The sequence below is a fragment of the Prionailurus bengalensis genome, chromosome B1 (assembly GCF_016509475.1).
Source record: "Prionailurus bengalensis isolate Pbe53 chromosome B1, Fcat_Pben_1.1_paternal_pri, whole genome shotgun sequence".
Classification (NCBI taxonomy): domain Eukaryota; kingdom Metazoa; phylum Chordata; class Mammalia; order Carnivora; family Felidae; genus Prionailurus; species Prionailurus bengalensis.
The window spans coordinates 143,434,588-143,451,408 of NC_057344.1; the positions used below are offsets into that span (position 1 = coordinate 143,434,588).

The 16,821-nt window shown below is 41.5% G+C and overlaps 1 pseudogene; it reads left to right on the forward strand.

Annotated features, from left to right (window-relative positions):
• LOC122469218 overlaps positions 1–16,577 on the forward strand; it is a 91,030-nt pseudogene extending 74,453 nt beyond the window's left edge.
• The last annotated feature ends 244 nt before the right edge of the window (positions 16,578–16,821 follow it).

Here is a 16,821-nt window from a genome sequence, read left to right on the forward strand (position 1 = left end):
ATTCAAGTATACCATGTACTGAAAGAGCAGACCTAGGCTGGCCAACTCCATTTTGTTCTGTGTCCTCCATCTTGAGTGATTATGTCCCCGACATGGCCCCCTTTCTGGGAAAACCACAGATAGAAATTCCCGCTCAAACCTCAGACCACGCCTACTTCCCTTTCAAATCACTCGGGGCAACCTGCGCAACGGACTCTGACCCTTCCCCAGCCAATCGGCTAAGGCCACGACCATCACCCCCCTCCCCCAACTGCCCCTAGACCCCTATAAAACCTTTGTGCTTGCAAAACACACTCTTCTCTCCGGTATCTCACGGCTGCGTCGGGTGCAGACAAGGGATTGAGCTCGAGCTAGCTCGAATAAAGGCTCTTTGGTTTTGCATCGGACTGGGCTCCCTGGTGGTCTTTGGGGATCACAAATTCTGGGCATAACAGTACCTATTCAATACCACATTATTATCTCAAGGCTAGGTCCTTGGAACAGCCTCAGAGCAGGAATGTGGAAAATTGGAGTCCACATTCCAAGGGCAAAGGAGGAGGTAAGAATCTAATTGCCCAGGTCCAGTTAATAGGTAAACTGGCAGTCATATCTTTTCCATGAGCTTCCCCAACAGGACTCAGTTCCATGTCCCTTTCCTAGCCCCAGTCTTGAACAACAAGACAAACCTTCACCAGAAGGGCTTAGGGAACTTTGCCCAGGTTTAGTCTCAGGTGTTAACTCTGATGTTGATCATAATTGTGTGCATTTTTTCCAGACTGCAATGCTGAAACCCAGCAAGTGACAATTTAGAGAAAACCCAATATAGAAGAGATAATTATAGCTGTTGTTACACAGGCAGGCATGGGGAAGGCCCCAGAGTCCATGTCTGGGCATGCCTCCCACTTACAACTCCTACCCACCATTTGATCAAAGACCTCTGAGTATGGTAAAAATCACTAAGACATGATTCTCTGTTATATTGAAGTGGTACATTGTAAGGTCTAGATAGTTCTATTATGTTTCTATTTACCTTCTTTCCCTGACCATCAGTCTCATGAAAAGAAAGCCTATGGTCAGTCCTGTTTTCAGTAGTTGAGAATCTCATCCTTATCCTTATTCTGTAGATTATCTAACTGAATCTCAGAAGAAGCAAGCTACTTAGGTCAGAACTGATTCTGGGTAGACTTCATTGGGAGAACAAGCTGTACCAGGGTTAGTCAGGACATGGACACTACACAGGGAGGTTTGCCTCAGGGACAGCTACTGCTCCTTGGTAGATTGCATAGTACATTGCCATGGTCCAGGAAGACTTGAAGATCTAAGTAGAGATTCAATTCTTAGGAGTGGGGTTTAACATGGGAGCTTAGAAAATGGAAAGTAGTAATCAGTCGCTAAAGTTTGTCAAGATTAGCATGGACCAATAACAGAACTGACTTAATACTAAGTGACCACTGCTGGCCTATTATACCATAAATAGAATTGGCTCTAGAACCTGGGTTAAAGAGCTAAGAGGCTTCACCTGTGAAGATGGGACATTCTAGACAAACTCAAGTCTCATCTTTTTTGCCTACCTTTTGCCTGTCTGCTAGCAATGATGTTCAAAAACCACTGACTTCCAAATTTTCCCCAATGTGCAGAATGTAGTTGAAACATTTTTCTAGCAAGGTCTTCAGGGACATTTTCTCCAAATAAACAGCACCCACAAGCAGAGCTTCCTAGTGAGTCAGAGTGGGTTATATTGATAGTTATAGGACATAATCTCTCATTCCTCAGGAAAACTAGGACTTTCAGCCATGAGCACCTTCATCCAGCTTACTAAGTACTTTCCATGAGAGCCATGACTGAAAGTGATTAGAAAGTGTTGTGCTATAACACCCTGCTATGGGACTTAATGCTCCAGTTTTGTAAGCAGCCTGTGAATACCTAATTCCCTCCAGACTCTAGATGTAGCCTTCTGAAAGGCTCCATTCCCTTTACTGACAAAAAATCTCATTTTACACAGTCCTGTATTAGGACAAAAAAATAACTGCCTCAGCCTTGAGGAATGATGAACCATTTTACTCATCCCATGCAAAACATCTTGTGTACTGATTGGTGAGGGTAGCTAACTTGCCAACAGGTTACACAGCCAGAGGATGGAATATCTAGAACTCCAGCTCAGGCCAGTGTGCCAAATCTGTGTTCTAGAATCTGGATTATGTCACCTTGCTGAAAACCTGACTATTCCATGGGAAAGCAGCATTTCCAGAATTCCTATGTAGGATGGGTTTAGGAAATGATACCCTGGTTTACAGAAGTATATTTATGGCTTGAAACCATGTTTACATATCAAGCAAGAACCAATTGCATTACTAAGAAACAGGGCAGACTGGGGCATCATGAGAGGATGAAGAAATGGCTAAAGTTCAAGCCCCCACCCCCCACTTGGCACAGTCATTCAAGGGAATTTGTAAGCATGGCATCCTAACTGTAGATCTAGGATTTAGTCATTTTTTACTCTTTCCATGCTGAAATCCTGGAAACTTCAGTTCGCTAGCACTTTTAAGGTTCGTATCATAAATTTTAGTTCTTCCTCAGCCACATAAGACCTCAAAAGCTGTGTTTAATAGTTAATGTCATTTATTTGCAACCTACCTTTTTCCAAGGGTGTTTTGAGATAATCTAGTTGACAGAAGAATCAAAGTGGATGAGAAGATAAGGGGCCTAACCACATTCTCCCTGGCCTCCAAACCATACCAACAGCCTCTAAAAGCTCCCAATAAAAATGGGTATGCAGTTCAGGTAAGATAAAGACAAAATTTAGACTCCTGAAAGAGTCATTAGAGGTTACATAATTTGACAAATCAATGAAGTAGGTATTCTGGATATTTCAAGTCTGCTAAATGATCAAGCATCTTTTGAATTCGAACACCTTGAATTTTGTTTTCCATCAAGAGATCCAAGTATAGGAAATTCAGATCCAAAATCCCTTTGTCTGGTAGAAAGATATCCATAGCTTTATGGGGTAAATTTGTAAATGGCTAACAATAAAGGATTGAAGGGGCATTCAAATACAGCATGACTTCATTTATTTTAGCTAAGTTATCTCCTGTGCCCGCTGTGATGGCTTCAAAGACTTCCATTGTGATCAACTCAATTCTTTGAGTTCCCCTACTAAAGTTATTAAAACATGGTAGTTATTTCTTGAGTAGCATTGCTGTGGATCCAACCTAGATTCAATAAGCTAAGAAACAAACCTCCCGTCACACTAAAAACTGAATATTTGGAAGTACTAATACAAGTATTCATTCTGCATAACATTTAGTGCAATTGTATTCCATTTTAACTCAACATTTACATATCTTACTATTCTTTTAGTCACTTTAAAGAATCAATGTAAAATCTATTCCTTCCCCTTTTGTTTGGATTATTGAAAATATAACTCTACATTTTGTCTAATAGAATTTGGATTCTGATAGTTCACTGTATTTACAAAGTGTTAGCCTGTGACAGATTAGAAACCAACTGATCCTACACCTGATAGTTTGAGATGCACAGTCTGGGACATCCCAGGCTTTTAACTCATCTCATTTGATAAGTTATTACTGCCAGAAAATTAACCATTTTACTCCTAACATCCCATCAGGCCCAGGTTCAGAAGTTTGTACCAGAAAGTAGGAGGGAATTATTGGGGAGGGAAGTTTTTTCTAAGAACAGAAGTCAGTTTTCAGGATGCCAACCAGCCTAAAATGTCCAGCTCCCCCCTTTCTCAACTGTCTTCAACAAACAACTAGCTTTCAGGGGGAGAAATTCAAGCATGATGTTTATAGATACTGATGCCACTTCCAAAAAGCCTTTCTCTGGAATAAAAGACCAAGACCAGGAAACCTTCAAACCGTGAAGGCTGTACCAAATACATATCAAAGCAAATGCCACAGGGAGAGAACCAATCGAGACTAACCCCATGCCCTCATGTTTGTGGAGCTTTGGTCCATTCAAAACACAGGATCTTGTTATTTAAGCATACAGAGCACAACTACCAACTAAAGATTTTAACACATCTTCCAACAGGGGGCACTTAGCAACCATAGAAAAAGGAAAGCTTGACCAAGTTGTGAAATTGGCTGCTTTTGCTAACTTGCCTGAAAAATTGGGGACTATATTTTTAAAGGGGGAATTCTTTTTCAGCTGGCATCTATGTCACTGTGGTAATGTGTTTCGCCGTATCTGCTATAAGGCACTCGTTCTCAATTTCATATAACCCTCCATGGCTATCTGCTTAGCTGGTTAGAAACAGTCACCCAAGTCAAGCCCTTTTAGGACAAGTCATTCAACATAGTTGTGGAAGTCAGTCATGTTTACAGAAGCCTGATCTCTTGAACCACTTAAGAGTTTCTCACATGAGTCTTGCCACTCCCAAGGGCTCCGTTCTAGCGTCCTTGCTGCTAGGGACAGACCCTAGACTTAGCCTCCAACAGTCACAGATGGCCAGAGACTGATTCAGAAAGGAGAGTGAAGTCAGTGAGTGGAACCCATCTTAGACTAAGGCAGCTACTTAGGTTGGGGAGTTTAACACACAAGAATTGGTGAAAATAAAGACTACCACACAAGTTTCAATTCTTGTGCTACCTTGATTTGTGGTTATGCCATGTTTTATCAACTTGTTTAGAATATCTGAAGGCAAGGGGAAACTTCTGTTGTAAGAGCTAAAATTTACTTTTTTTCTTGGGAGCAGGGAGAGTGCAAAGAGAATTTAAGCTTAAGATTGCCTAACAACTCTCCCTTTTTTCTTCTCCCCCTCCTTTTACTGCAATAATTGGCAGTTGGGAGAATCCAAACTCCATTTAAGTTGAGAGGCAAAGATCTACCTTAATCTTTATTAATTCATCCAAGCTCTACCTTTTCAGTATAAGGACAAAGTAGGCATTTAGAATCATGCAGGATTAGGTTTATCAGAAAGTTTAAAAAAAAAAAGTTTCTGTACCTTTAGAGAGATCCTGGTGGTAGAATAAAATATTTACTGGGTACTTAATTTTTGTAGAAGCCTTAATTTTTTAGGATGTCTATTACATGATCTTGACAAAAGTTTATACTACACTGATAGTTTCAATTATGTTGACATTGTTTTATTATAGTATTCAGCTACAATACAGTAATTTTTAAAAACGCATATAAAAAAATAAGAAAGCCATAACAAATAGAGCCTACAAGATTGTTACTTGGGAAAAAGACAAGTTAACAAGGAAATAAAGGCAACAACTGAAATATGGAGATAAAGTAGAGGGGTCATGAAGGTCTGGAGGTCCCCATGAAGATGTACAACAATTTTCACAGGACTGAAGTGTGAAGAGTTGAACAGCCCAACTAAAGAGAAGACAAAGTGAGTAAAATAACTAGGTTAGGTATTTGGGAAAACAAAGTGCAAAGTGTTAACCACCCATTCATGAGAGAATAGAAGCAATGGACAGTGAGCGGAGTTGGGGGCTGAGGGAAGCATTTCCACAACCATCTAGCACCTCCACATATAAGAGAACTAGTATCTGGCTTTGGACCACACCTAGAGTTCAAATCACAGTACGTTTTACAAGGGATACTTTGGGCAGTTAGCCTCTGAGCATCACCTATCGAAGTTGATAGCTACCTAGGACTGAGTAGTTGAGTTTCGTTTAACTGGCAGTGGGCCAGTTCCTGCATGCATTCTCAGGTAAGTCAGAAATAGAAATGGACTATCTTAAACACCTCAGAGGAAGATTTCTACATCAGTTCTGGTTTATCAAGGTGACAGGTACTGATTGCCTCACTGAATCAGACAGACTATCTAGAGTTTACTATTAAGGAGCATTAAGTGTATACGTGGACTAAGCAGCAGCCCTTAAATGATTTTAGTTTATTAAAGCAGACCAGAGATATCTGTTACAGTTAAGCCACAAAAGAGGGAAAAGACAGCAAGGTATATGCCAAGTGATTACGATAGATTTATACCACCTTTTTATGTCTACTTGGTCATTTAGTCTGATGCAAACATGTACATGACTAAGCTCATGATATTTAATCACTCATGTTGCCACAACAAGAGCTTCCATTCACATAATGGTAGATGCCCCACGTTACCCACGGTTGACATTTGAGTCAGTGTACCAGGGAACCAGGTAAGCAGATAAGACTTTGTTCTACAGGAAGTGACTATTCCCTTATGATGCCTAGCTTCCTGCTGAGCAAGGTAAAAATAACATTCACCTGATTATGTGTAGTTTAGGCTTATTTTAGAGATGGTTTGCGATTAATAGAGGTACCTAACACTTAACTATGACAAAGCATTGACGAAATGTTTGTTCTATTTGTATATTATAGCAAGTCATTGTAAGGGCAACTTAATTGTATAGATAAAAACACTTTAACCCAAAATAAACAATTTCCCAGGTTGAGAGATTGAGAAAACTTAGACTCTGGGTCACAGATTTGTTTCTCTAGAAATGGAGCCACTGTGCAGTAGTTACTAAGAAATAAGTGAACCAAAATATGTAGAAGCATTCAGAATAGTACTGTCTTGGCTCCTGTTGCTACTGTTTATTCCTTGTCGTATCCACACATGTATTACAGACTTAACACTTATCTGTTCACATAAGGTGACCAGGTTCTATGTATTTGAGCAAAGAACATTTATATTTAAGACTGAAAATTCTTATTAACCTAAGGAAAAGGGAGAACTAAAACCATCAATATCCACTCAAATTTAAAGCCAAGTGGTACAATGGATTAAGGATAGGGAACAGAATGTGAACATAAGAGGTGAGCTGAAAGTGGTATAAAATTAGGCAAGAGTGTATAATTAGTATGGAGACACGAGAATGGAACCAGGAGAATACTGGAGAACCCAAACAGAAAGGGCCCTATGCCACGGATCCAGGGTGTTTTAAACATCTGTGAATTGACCACAAAGCAGAATAGTTTCCAGTTATGGGTCACAACATAGTATGAAACAAACTACCTGCTGCATTTCAATGAAGAATTCACTATGGAGTACACCGAGTAGAGATAAACCCGGCTTCCTCACTCCAAATTTCAGGTATTCTTCTAAACATCAACATTGCCTAGATTGAGGTGCCCACGGAATTAAGTCCTGTCTGGTTCATCTATTGATCTGATAGATCTTCCTCACCCTTGACAGAGGTAGAGGAACCTTTCAAATAAGCATTCTAAAATACACCCAATTCCAATGAACAATGAGGATGGGTGGAGACCAGGAAGGTATGCAACAGGTAGCACTCTAGAAAATTCCAAAGTCAAAAAAAATAAATTTAAAACAATTCCAAACTCCCCTTCTACATAGGTGGATCTATTAATTCAAGTTGTTAGTGATAGGGACATGCCAAGTATCAAACGAGTTGCAAAGATTCAGGCAATTTATGGAGGATCAGATCATAAATGAAAAACCTGTAAAATACAATTCCAAGTTTTCAGTCTTGTAAAACTTTAAAAAACCTGTGAATCAGTTATAAAGTATCTATTTGAGGGAATTTTGTTACCAGACAAGGTCCTATCCTGTATATTCTTTGAACAGGGAAAAACATTGACTGGACTTAAATCTGTTAGCATTAGCTAAAGTGACAAACTTATTTGACAGCTGGCAATACAGGTTAAGTTCCCTTCAGCCTGTTAAGTGTTGAGTCACATCAAATATTGGTCAGTTTCCCCATGCCTATGTCTTCTAATGTGTTTAGGCATTTTATAGGAAGACTAGTTCAAGGGTACCTGAGTGACTCAGTTGGTTAAGCGTCTGACTCTTGACTTCGGCTCAGGTCATGATCTGTGGGGGACATTGAGCCCCATGTCTGGCACCGTGGGTCCTGCTTAAGTTTATTTTGAGAGCAAGAGAATCCCTAAGTAAAAAGACTGGTTCTGTTTCAGTAGTCAAGGGCAGTTACATAACAGTAAATGTGTAAGAATTACCTTCCCCTTAAGACAGATCTGTCACCAGTCTTAGATTTTGTCTTTGAGTAATCATGTTACATTAGCTAAGACCATGATTGGCATTTGAAGACTCATTTTAGACAAATGTTTATTGCTGGATTGGGGACCAAAACTTAGCTTGGGAAAAATACTGAAGTCTATCTTAAGACTGGGTAGAGGGGACAGGACCACTCTTATTCTAGGAGATCTGAGTAGCAGTTTTCAAAACAAAGTAGTAAGTAGTTTTCAAAACAAAGCAAGTGCTGCCTGTAAAAACAGTAACTGCCAGTAAAAGCAGGTTAAGGTAACTTGACAAGGCATTTCAGGTTGTAGAAACTTTTCCAGTTACCATGAAGGATTAGTTGTCTCTACAAAGCCTCATTTCTAGTGGCCCACAAGGTGAAGGAAACCACTCTTGCATTATTACTGGCTCCTATTTACAAGTTAGCCTGGCCTATTATATAAGCTAACTGGTTAAGAACTCCTAGAAAATGCTTTAAGTATTATAGTTTATTATACATAATTTTAAAACCATAAAAGCCACAGGTAATACTTGAGATTCATTATCCTTACTATCAAGAAACAATCCAGAGAGGCAGCAGTGAGGAGAAAGCACCGGAGCTTCCAGGTTAGCGTTATCAACGTGTGACAAGGTAAATGGGATCCCAGCTCCCTCAGATATATAATGGGTTGACACACACTTCTGGCTTAAAGTCTAATTCTTGAACTAGGTAGGATATTTAAGGTATTTAGCAACAAAGCCAGTGATCTAGTACCAAGTGTTAAGTTATTCAAAAACATCTTAGTAACGGCCAAATCATTCAAAGCGTTTTACAGTATAGCTTCCAGCTGAGTAATGCTCTCCCCCCCCTCCCCCCAGCTATGACTTGCCACAAAAAAAAGCTAGTACCTCCAGATGACTTCTCCATTGGCCTCTGGAGATTTATTGCAGCTCAAGGGTGGTTGAATGGTCTGCGCCTAAGATATAATAAGGCACATATCTGCATGCTGGCCATCATCAGGAGGTCTAAATCTAGACCTGAAAATACCACAAGCATCCTCCCTCCTCCTCCCCCCACCCCCAACAATGCTGGGAAGTTCCTGAGAATCAGGCAGATACTTCGCATGCCGTTCAGTCACCCCATGGATCTCAACAGTGGCCACCTGCAATATTAACTTCCACACTGACACTGCTCCTAGGCTCCCATTCCTCAACTTTGGGGCTGCTGGGGACTCGCACCACTAAGGGACTTGCCATCTTAGCAAGTACATCACTTTTATCAATTATGAAGTATTTCCTTAATTAGTACAGACAGTAAAGATACTGACTCTGCTTCTATTCTGTAGCCACTCAAATAGCTCACAAAGCTTTGCATTGTGTACTGTTTGAGGTGATATGCCTCCAAAACAGAAACCCCTGATTGCTCATGTTTTAGCCCTTTAGGACTATAAATGAGGGCATGATATCAAAACCCACTTTGTTGGCTTATGCCTACCACCACCCCCACAGTATCACGACCTCCCCCAAATACCCTCCATTATTTTTGGACCTCAGATAGGTTCAAGAAAAAGTTGGTTCCAGTTCTGCTTTGGCCTTATTTATGTCAACTGCCCAACCTACCTTCTAAGAGGTGCCAAGGGTATGTGAGAACATGTTTCACTATGTGAGGACCAATTTCTTAAATGAGACTTCCATATTCCACTGGACACCTTGACCGTACAGCTGTCCAACTTGAACCTGGGGCTCAGCCTCACCACAGCTTTTTAACAGAGGTCTGAGGAAGAGACATGCTTCTCTTCACCTTCCTGCTCCCAACACAACTTCCCCTTGGCCAATTTAGATACTGCCAATGAATGCAAACACCTGGTGGGGGTGCAGGGACTAGCCCAGTTCTAAATTCCAATCCAGGCTTAATCAGTTTACCTAGGAAGTCTTGAGTAAGGAGTAGTGTTATAAGGAGGATTCCTCTCTACTCCGAAGACAATTTAATTCCGTTTGATACCCATTTACACTGGTCCTTATGCAGGCACAACATCTCCAGTCCTGTTAAGTCCATCAGAATCTATACTTCAGTTGGTTCATGAAGGGTTTTGGTAACAGTCCATCACCAGCCTAACTGGAGTGGAATTCAACACTAAGAGGTAGTTTCTCCCACAATGAAGAAACTCTGGTATGCATTTTTGAGGTGGGGGGTGGGGGGCGGTGGTGGTAATGAGTGAGGCTCTGGCTAGGTATTAAATGCTTAAGTACTTGTTCTCTTTATGATATCACTAATTCCATTGGAAAATACTCAAAAAGTAAGAGCTACATGTGGTATTTTTCCAGTTTCCTCTACTTAGAACAGCCATGAGTTAGTAAACTAAGCTTTAGACTGTGCTTTTAGACATGGCCCTGAAGATTTCAGGACAAAGTTTGCCAACAATAATCAAAATGATTGCTAGGGGTGTGGAAGATGGCCATACTGCTGATGTAGGATGGTATTCAACACAAAGGCAATCATTCTGACAAAGTCCAAGTAAATAGTTGAAATGGTTCCAATGTTCTGATTCCTGGGAATTTCCCTCTTGAAAGGTTTGAACTCCACTGGCAGCAATAGTGAAACTACTTTCTACACAAGTCAGCTTGGACCAACATCTAAAACATGGGAAGTGAAGTTTAAGAGGGATAGTAGGCCCCCCAATGTTACCTTTTATCTATTCCCACGGGATAGCCACTAGCCACTGAGCACTTGAAATGAGTCTGAATGGAGATGTGCTGTAAGTTTAAAATGCATAGCAACTACAAGAAGTACCAAAATACAAGCCCTTTAGTTTTTGTATTACATGTTGAAATCGATTGTCTATTGGGTTAAAACTGAGTTTCATTTGATGGGGTCATTAGGATTATAGTATGTGGTTTGTACTTGTGTTTCACATGTGTCTCAGACAGCACCATTCTAGTGTCTTTATAAAGAATTTATAGGAGACTATGTGCCAACAACCTTGTCATCTAGAAGCTTTCCACAAATGCTACTTCAGAAGTTGAGGGTTCTCTGGGATGAGAACTTGATTTCAGAGAATTAGACAAGATCACAAGATTGTTCTGTTTATACCACATCCCATCTACCTGGGAATTCCTAAACCTCAGACATGGAACAAAAATGTTATGTCAGGTATCTTTAGACAGTGATTGCTTGTCCTTTAGTTGATCACACCTAGTGTAAACATCCCTCAAAGAATTCTCTACTGCTTCTAGAAACCTCACCAGCAGTAGCACAGACCAAAAGCCATCCTGGGCTTTTCCAAGTTTCCCCTTCCACTCAAAACCTGGCCTTGCTTCCACCCAGGCCATCCCACTGGGGAAGTGAGACCCTTCCTGCTACTGCAGTGAAGCTTCATTCCCTTCACTCCATCCTTAGGTTCTTCAGAAGCCCTTTCTATCACGCAGTTGAGGAAGATTGTGCCTGGATTCCATATCAGATTTTAAACAAGACTTTATGGTTTTTTCTGCAAGGGAAATTTAGGCCAAAAGAGAAGTCTACTCAACACTTTTCAAAGTTACTTTGGAGAGTAACAGCCAGATATGAAATTCATTTCTGACTCCCAGCCAGCCTCCCCCCTCACCCTTTTCTTGTGGAGAGCTGTGTGTTGCAGTTAAGCACCTTCGGCCACAGCTGGGTGTTTGTGTTCCTTCCTAAGCTGTGCTGTACGTTCCTAAGAGGGCAAGGCCTTCTTTCAGAGTGTGCTCAGCACAGGGCTGTTGAATCTAGTTGCCTTCAGACCAGCCTCACATTAACACAAGCTTCAGAGAAGAGTTATTTGCTCCCAGCCAGTCACTTGCTACAGTCACCAGTCTCCTGGACCATGGCTCAGGTTTGGGAGATGGGGGAAGGGAAAACTGACCTGGATCACCTCTGGCCACCACAGCTCCCACCCACAGGCTTCTACAGGATTTTTCCCCTGGAGAAAAAAATGTCAGCCTTTGGAGTTCAACAGAATCAGGTCCGCGAAAGGACTATTACGTAAGCAAACTGCTTTATGCCTCAAAGGATTCAGAACCATAGTGAAGGTTGAAGCTTCCCAGTGAGCCTTTTCTCCAATTCCATCTCCATTTCATGCAAGACCTCAGACTTGACAACACTGGAACAGACATCACAGAAGCCAAAGACCCAGAGTGAGTTCATTTCTACTTAAACTTAAGTTTGCCGTAGAGGAAATGAAATGAGGCCTAAAGATATGGAGTTTCCCTAGAAGCACTGGGAAAATTGAGAAGTTAATGCTGTAATCACAGCTGCAAGCTTGAAGTGTCTTCCTGAATGAGGACTTTTTTTCTTTTAAAACTAATGCGTCAGTATTTTTTCCTTCAACAAGCTTAAGTATATTTTAAACACTTTCAAATTATGTTCCCTAGTACCTTGAATATTCTCTGGGGCAGTAGGCTGATAAAAATGTACATTTCTCCCCTGCTGTTCCTAGAGCAGGTTTTGTTATGTATCAAGATTGCACACAAACACAAAGGTCCAAAAGCTACTGGCTTGAGTTAGGATAGCCAAACCACGGGAATCTACCCCAAAAACCAAGAGCACACTTTACACACTGTATGTTAAACAATTTGACAAATTATTTAAAAAAAAAAAAAAGGGTAGCCAATAATGCATCAGTTACATGTAAGATTTATGGTGAGTGGGGGCTCTTGATATTCAGAGTGCTGCCTTTAACAAAAACCCTTCTGAGAAACTGCTTCTCTCCGAGGCACACATTTCAGCTTACTTGGTTACAATTTCTATCATTGAATTCTCACCTTTAATAGTTTTCCTACTCTTCTTGCTTAGTTCTAGTCTGAGTGGCTGATTACAATTAGGATAATGATGGTCTGACTACAGACACTAAGATTTAGTGCTAAGAAATAAACTAAGCAAACAACCAATTTCCTGGGAAGGTAGCACTGAACTCTGGTGTGAAGCAGCTCTGCGTAACCACTGAATACTAAGCAGAAACCCAAGTAATGAGTTGAACGCAAAATCGTCTTGCCACAGCTGAAGAATTTCTATTAATGACACCCTAAGGGTTTGTCGGGGTTGGAGTTACAAAGAGCTAAATCCCAGACAAGTTTCAAGAAAAAACTTAAGAGGTTTGGGTTGAATGGAGTCCAGTGGCCAGAAAGCGGACAGAATGCACATCAGGCCACAGCTCAGAGGTAACCACACAGATAAAAAGGTCCTAGAGCATGGCCAAATTCCCCTTGGCAGAGAACCCTGCACTGCTCCAGGTTTTGTTCTAGAAAAAGTTGGACATTTAAGAAGCTTGGTGTTATTGAACCTCTTCTCCCCACTCTCCAGTTATGGTCTTATAAGAGTGACTACTAACCTCTCTTCATACCCTAGTTTGATATCTTGAGCCAAGTGGCTCCAGAAGCCTATGCAGGAACACCAACATACAGACACCAGTTTTATAGGACTCACCTGCAGTGGAGTCCTTTAAATAGGCAAACAGTAGGTGTTAATTGTTTTGGTCTGCATTTTTAAGAGAGAAAAGCAAAGCTTTTCAGGGTCTCCAGTTAGTTTTCTACTGGGAAGTCAGCATTTTGTCCAGTAGTACACAAGTATTTTGTAGATTTGAAGTTGTGTATATGGTTTGCTTTTCATCTTTTCCTTTCACTTTTATATTTAATGAAGTTTACAGAAATGGAAAGGGGGCTGGTAGACAAAATATACCATGCTGTTCATCTTAGAATTTCACTTAAGTTTAACTGAATTCTTCATTGCCAGTTAAGTCACCAGTATACCAGTTTCTGGAATTATTGGAAGCAGAGAAATTTTGCCATCAGTAAAGACACGATTACAGGTGAGACCGCTACAGGAGGAGTAACGAGAATATTGGTTTTCAGTGTTAGGCAGCCATGAAGAAGCAAAGCCATTAATTGCGATCCCTGGGCCTCATCCTGCTGGAGCACTCCCTCCCCTTACCCCAGTTCTAGTTATAACCATCAGTTAGCAAGCAGCAGCGTCTTTTGGAAAAGCTGGGACTCAAGACCCCAGATCACATCGGTCAAGTGATTCTGCGTCAAACAAATTGCCAACCCCAGAACTATATGTGTCTTGAGCACATTGTCTACAAGGCAAGATCTTTGCTCTTCTTGAGCCCGGCTTCCTTCACAAGTACATTAACAAAATTAATTCCCCACTGATAGGGGTGCAGGTAGACAAAGTTGTGTATCCTACTTTATTTTTCCAGATTTTTCTTAAAGCAGGTAGACCTAGGTATAGTTTAGATATAGTGCGATTTTTTTTTTTACAAGAGACCACTTTGTTATACAGATGACACACTACGATTTGCTAGGTAGCACTTGGGAAACCATCATAGTCCGGATTGTCACGTAGGATGCTCTTGATCAGTTTGTTACAAAGATGCCACATTATCGACTTCCTTTGTGACATTTTGTTAATAAGCTCAAGGAAACTTCACAATCCTCATGGTGCTTTGGGTAACCATCTAAGTCAAATTTCTTTATTATTCCAACTGCAAAAGCTCCTATCCGTTCCTCATCAGAAAAGTGATCTCAGGTGAGCAATTCTGACATTAAATGAAGAGTTCAGGGAGAGGTAATACATTTCCCCCCTCAAGCTCCACATACAAGTAGGTAAGTTTCAACTCACAGGTTTTGTATTATTTTCAGGTCAGACAAGGGCTTGCAAAATGAATGTGGTTAAAACTTAACTCCCTGGTAAGAGGGCTCAAAAGCCACATGTGCTAGAAGTTCGCTTTAGTTCTTCACCAACTTATCACTAAAGACACTTCCTTCCCCCAAAGAAATGTAATTCCAAAGTATTCTACATTTTTCTCCCACGGTTTCCACCCAAGCCAATCTAACTTTTAGTCTCTTAACGCAGGGAGGAGGTGGTTTGTCCTCACTTTTTGCCATTAGTCTAGACAGGAGTTTCCAATAGAGACTTTAGGACTCCTACTGAACGCTAGAAAGAAAAAGTATCTAGGAAATGTTTGTGAGGAAAGCTAGATTACTGAATCTGCTTTGAGCGTAGAAGCTCTAAACTTCTGTCCTTTTAAGGCTTATACAACTGAAGTTAGTTGGAAGAGTGATTTGATCAACCATCTTCTAAGTGGGAGGTTAAACAGAAGTCAGTTAAAAGCAGGTGACTTCTCAGCGAGGTTTGAGCACGAGAGAAGAAAACTCAAAGTTCAAGGTTCAATGTTGTCTTTTTTATATTTTTTAATGTTTAAGGGAGAAAGAGACAGAGTGCAAGCAGGGGAGGGGCAGAGAGAGAGGGAGACAGAATCCGAAGCAGGCTCCAGGCTGTCAGCACAGAGCCCGACGCTGGGCTCGAACTCACAACCTGTGAGATTATGACCTGAGCCGAAGTCGGATGCTTAACTAAGCCACCCAGGAGCCCCAATGTTAAGTTTCTTTAAGAACCGCCCCTCCCCCCGCCGGACTCCCAATAACCATAAAAGTTTGTCCTCTATCTGTATTTTGAGGAAGACATGACTGATAAAGTGACTTCAGGAAGTGGCCATAACATCCTACATAACAAAGAGATATTTTCGGTCTGCAAATGACTGCTTTCGAGTTCCTCGATCTGTTTGCTTAGATACCCGTCTTTTTCTTCATTCTCCTTTCACTTCTAAAGTAAGCTACCCAAAATTTCCCTTGAGATCCAACGAGAAGTTTGGTTCTTTCCACCCACCCCCTCCTTAACCCTCAGAGAACCCCCTCAGCTACTAGTACGCCTGTAAAACCGCGGACTACTTCACTTAGTGACCCACACACCCCAACCCTGCAGCAGCACAGCAAGCAGCTGTGGCCTCCAGCCAGCCTCCTTTTTATACTCAAAGCCCCGCCTTCTTCTTGGGTGCGGACCAATGAGAACACCGAGGAGCCGGTCTACAATTGGTCCGTGATTTCCGGCTGGTGAAAAAAAATAGCCTTCCAAATACCCCGTTGCCAGAGCCTCAAGCTTTAGGCTTCTCACCTTAAAAAGGCAGTGCTCTCCCTCTGCTTTTTTTCCTGCCTGGTAAAGGTCACTGAGTTGTTGAAGGCATTGTGAGGGAATACTTTAGAGTCATCTTCCAAAAGTGGCTGAATCAACTACCCCTCTAGCACTTAGTCTTAACGTGAAAGATTTTGTGAGCCTTAAGGAGAATCAAAAGGAGAACCCTGAGGGGCCGACGCATGCGCAGAGCAAAGGCTCAGGTAGGCTACCTTATTTCTTGGCCTGAGGCATCGATTGGGCCCAAGGGTAAGATGCAGATGCCTCTCTGGCACGCTCCTCCCTCATGTACTTGCTACTCTTCACCAGGATGCAGATGGTAGCCACCAGCTTGTCTGCAGCGAGTAGCTCGCCATTCACGGGGACTGCTGGGCTTTGGCCTTTTTGTCTTCTCTCTGACCGCTTTCAATAATCTGGAGAATCTTGTCTTTGGCAAAGGATTACAAGCAAAGATCTTCCATGAGATTCTTCTCTGCCTCCCGTTGGCTCTTTCTGCATCCGGCCTCACCCACCGAGTCTGCCTCACCACCTGATTCACATTCTCCATGGTTGGCCTATGCTACATCAACAAGGCCTCTTCCACTCTGTATCAGGCAGCAGTCCCAGGCCTCACACCAGCCAAAGTCACAGGGAAGGGCAAAAAGAGAAACTGACCCCGAATGTCCAATAAGGTTGATTCTTTGTTTAAAACAAAACAAAGCAAAAGGAAATATGAGTAGATTTTGGTCAGACACTGGTGTTAGAGTCAAACATCCTTACCCTCAGACAGTGCTAATGATCTTCATGCTCACCTGTGTGTGTCATTCATTTATTTTTTTCATTCACAGCTATCATTAAAGCCTATGATTCAGAGGAAGCAAGAAGTGACCTAGTGGGAATGGGTTTTGTCTGTGTTTCTCAGAATCCTCAGGATACACATGTTTCTGAA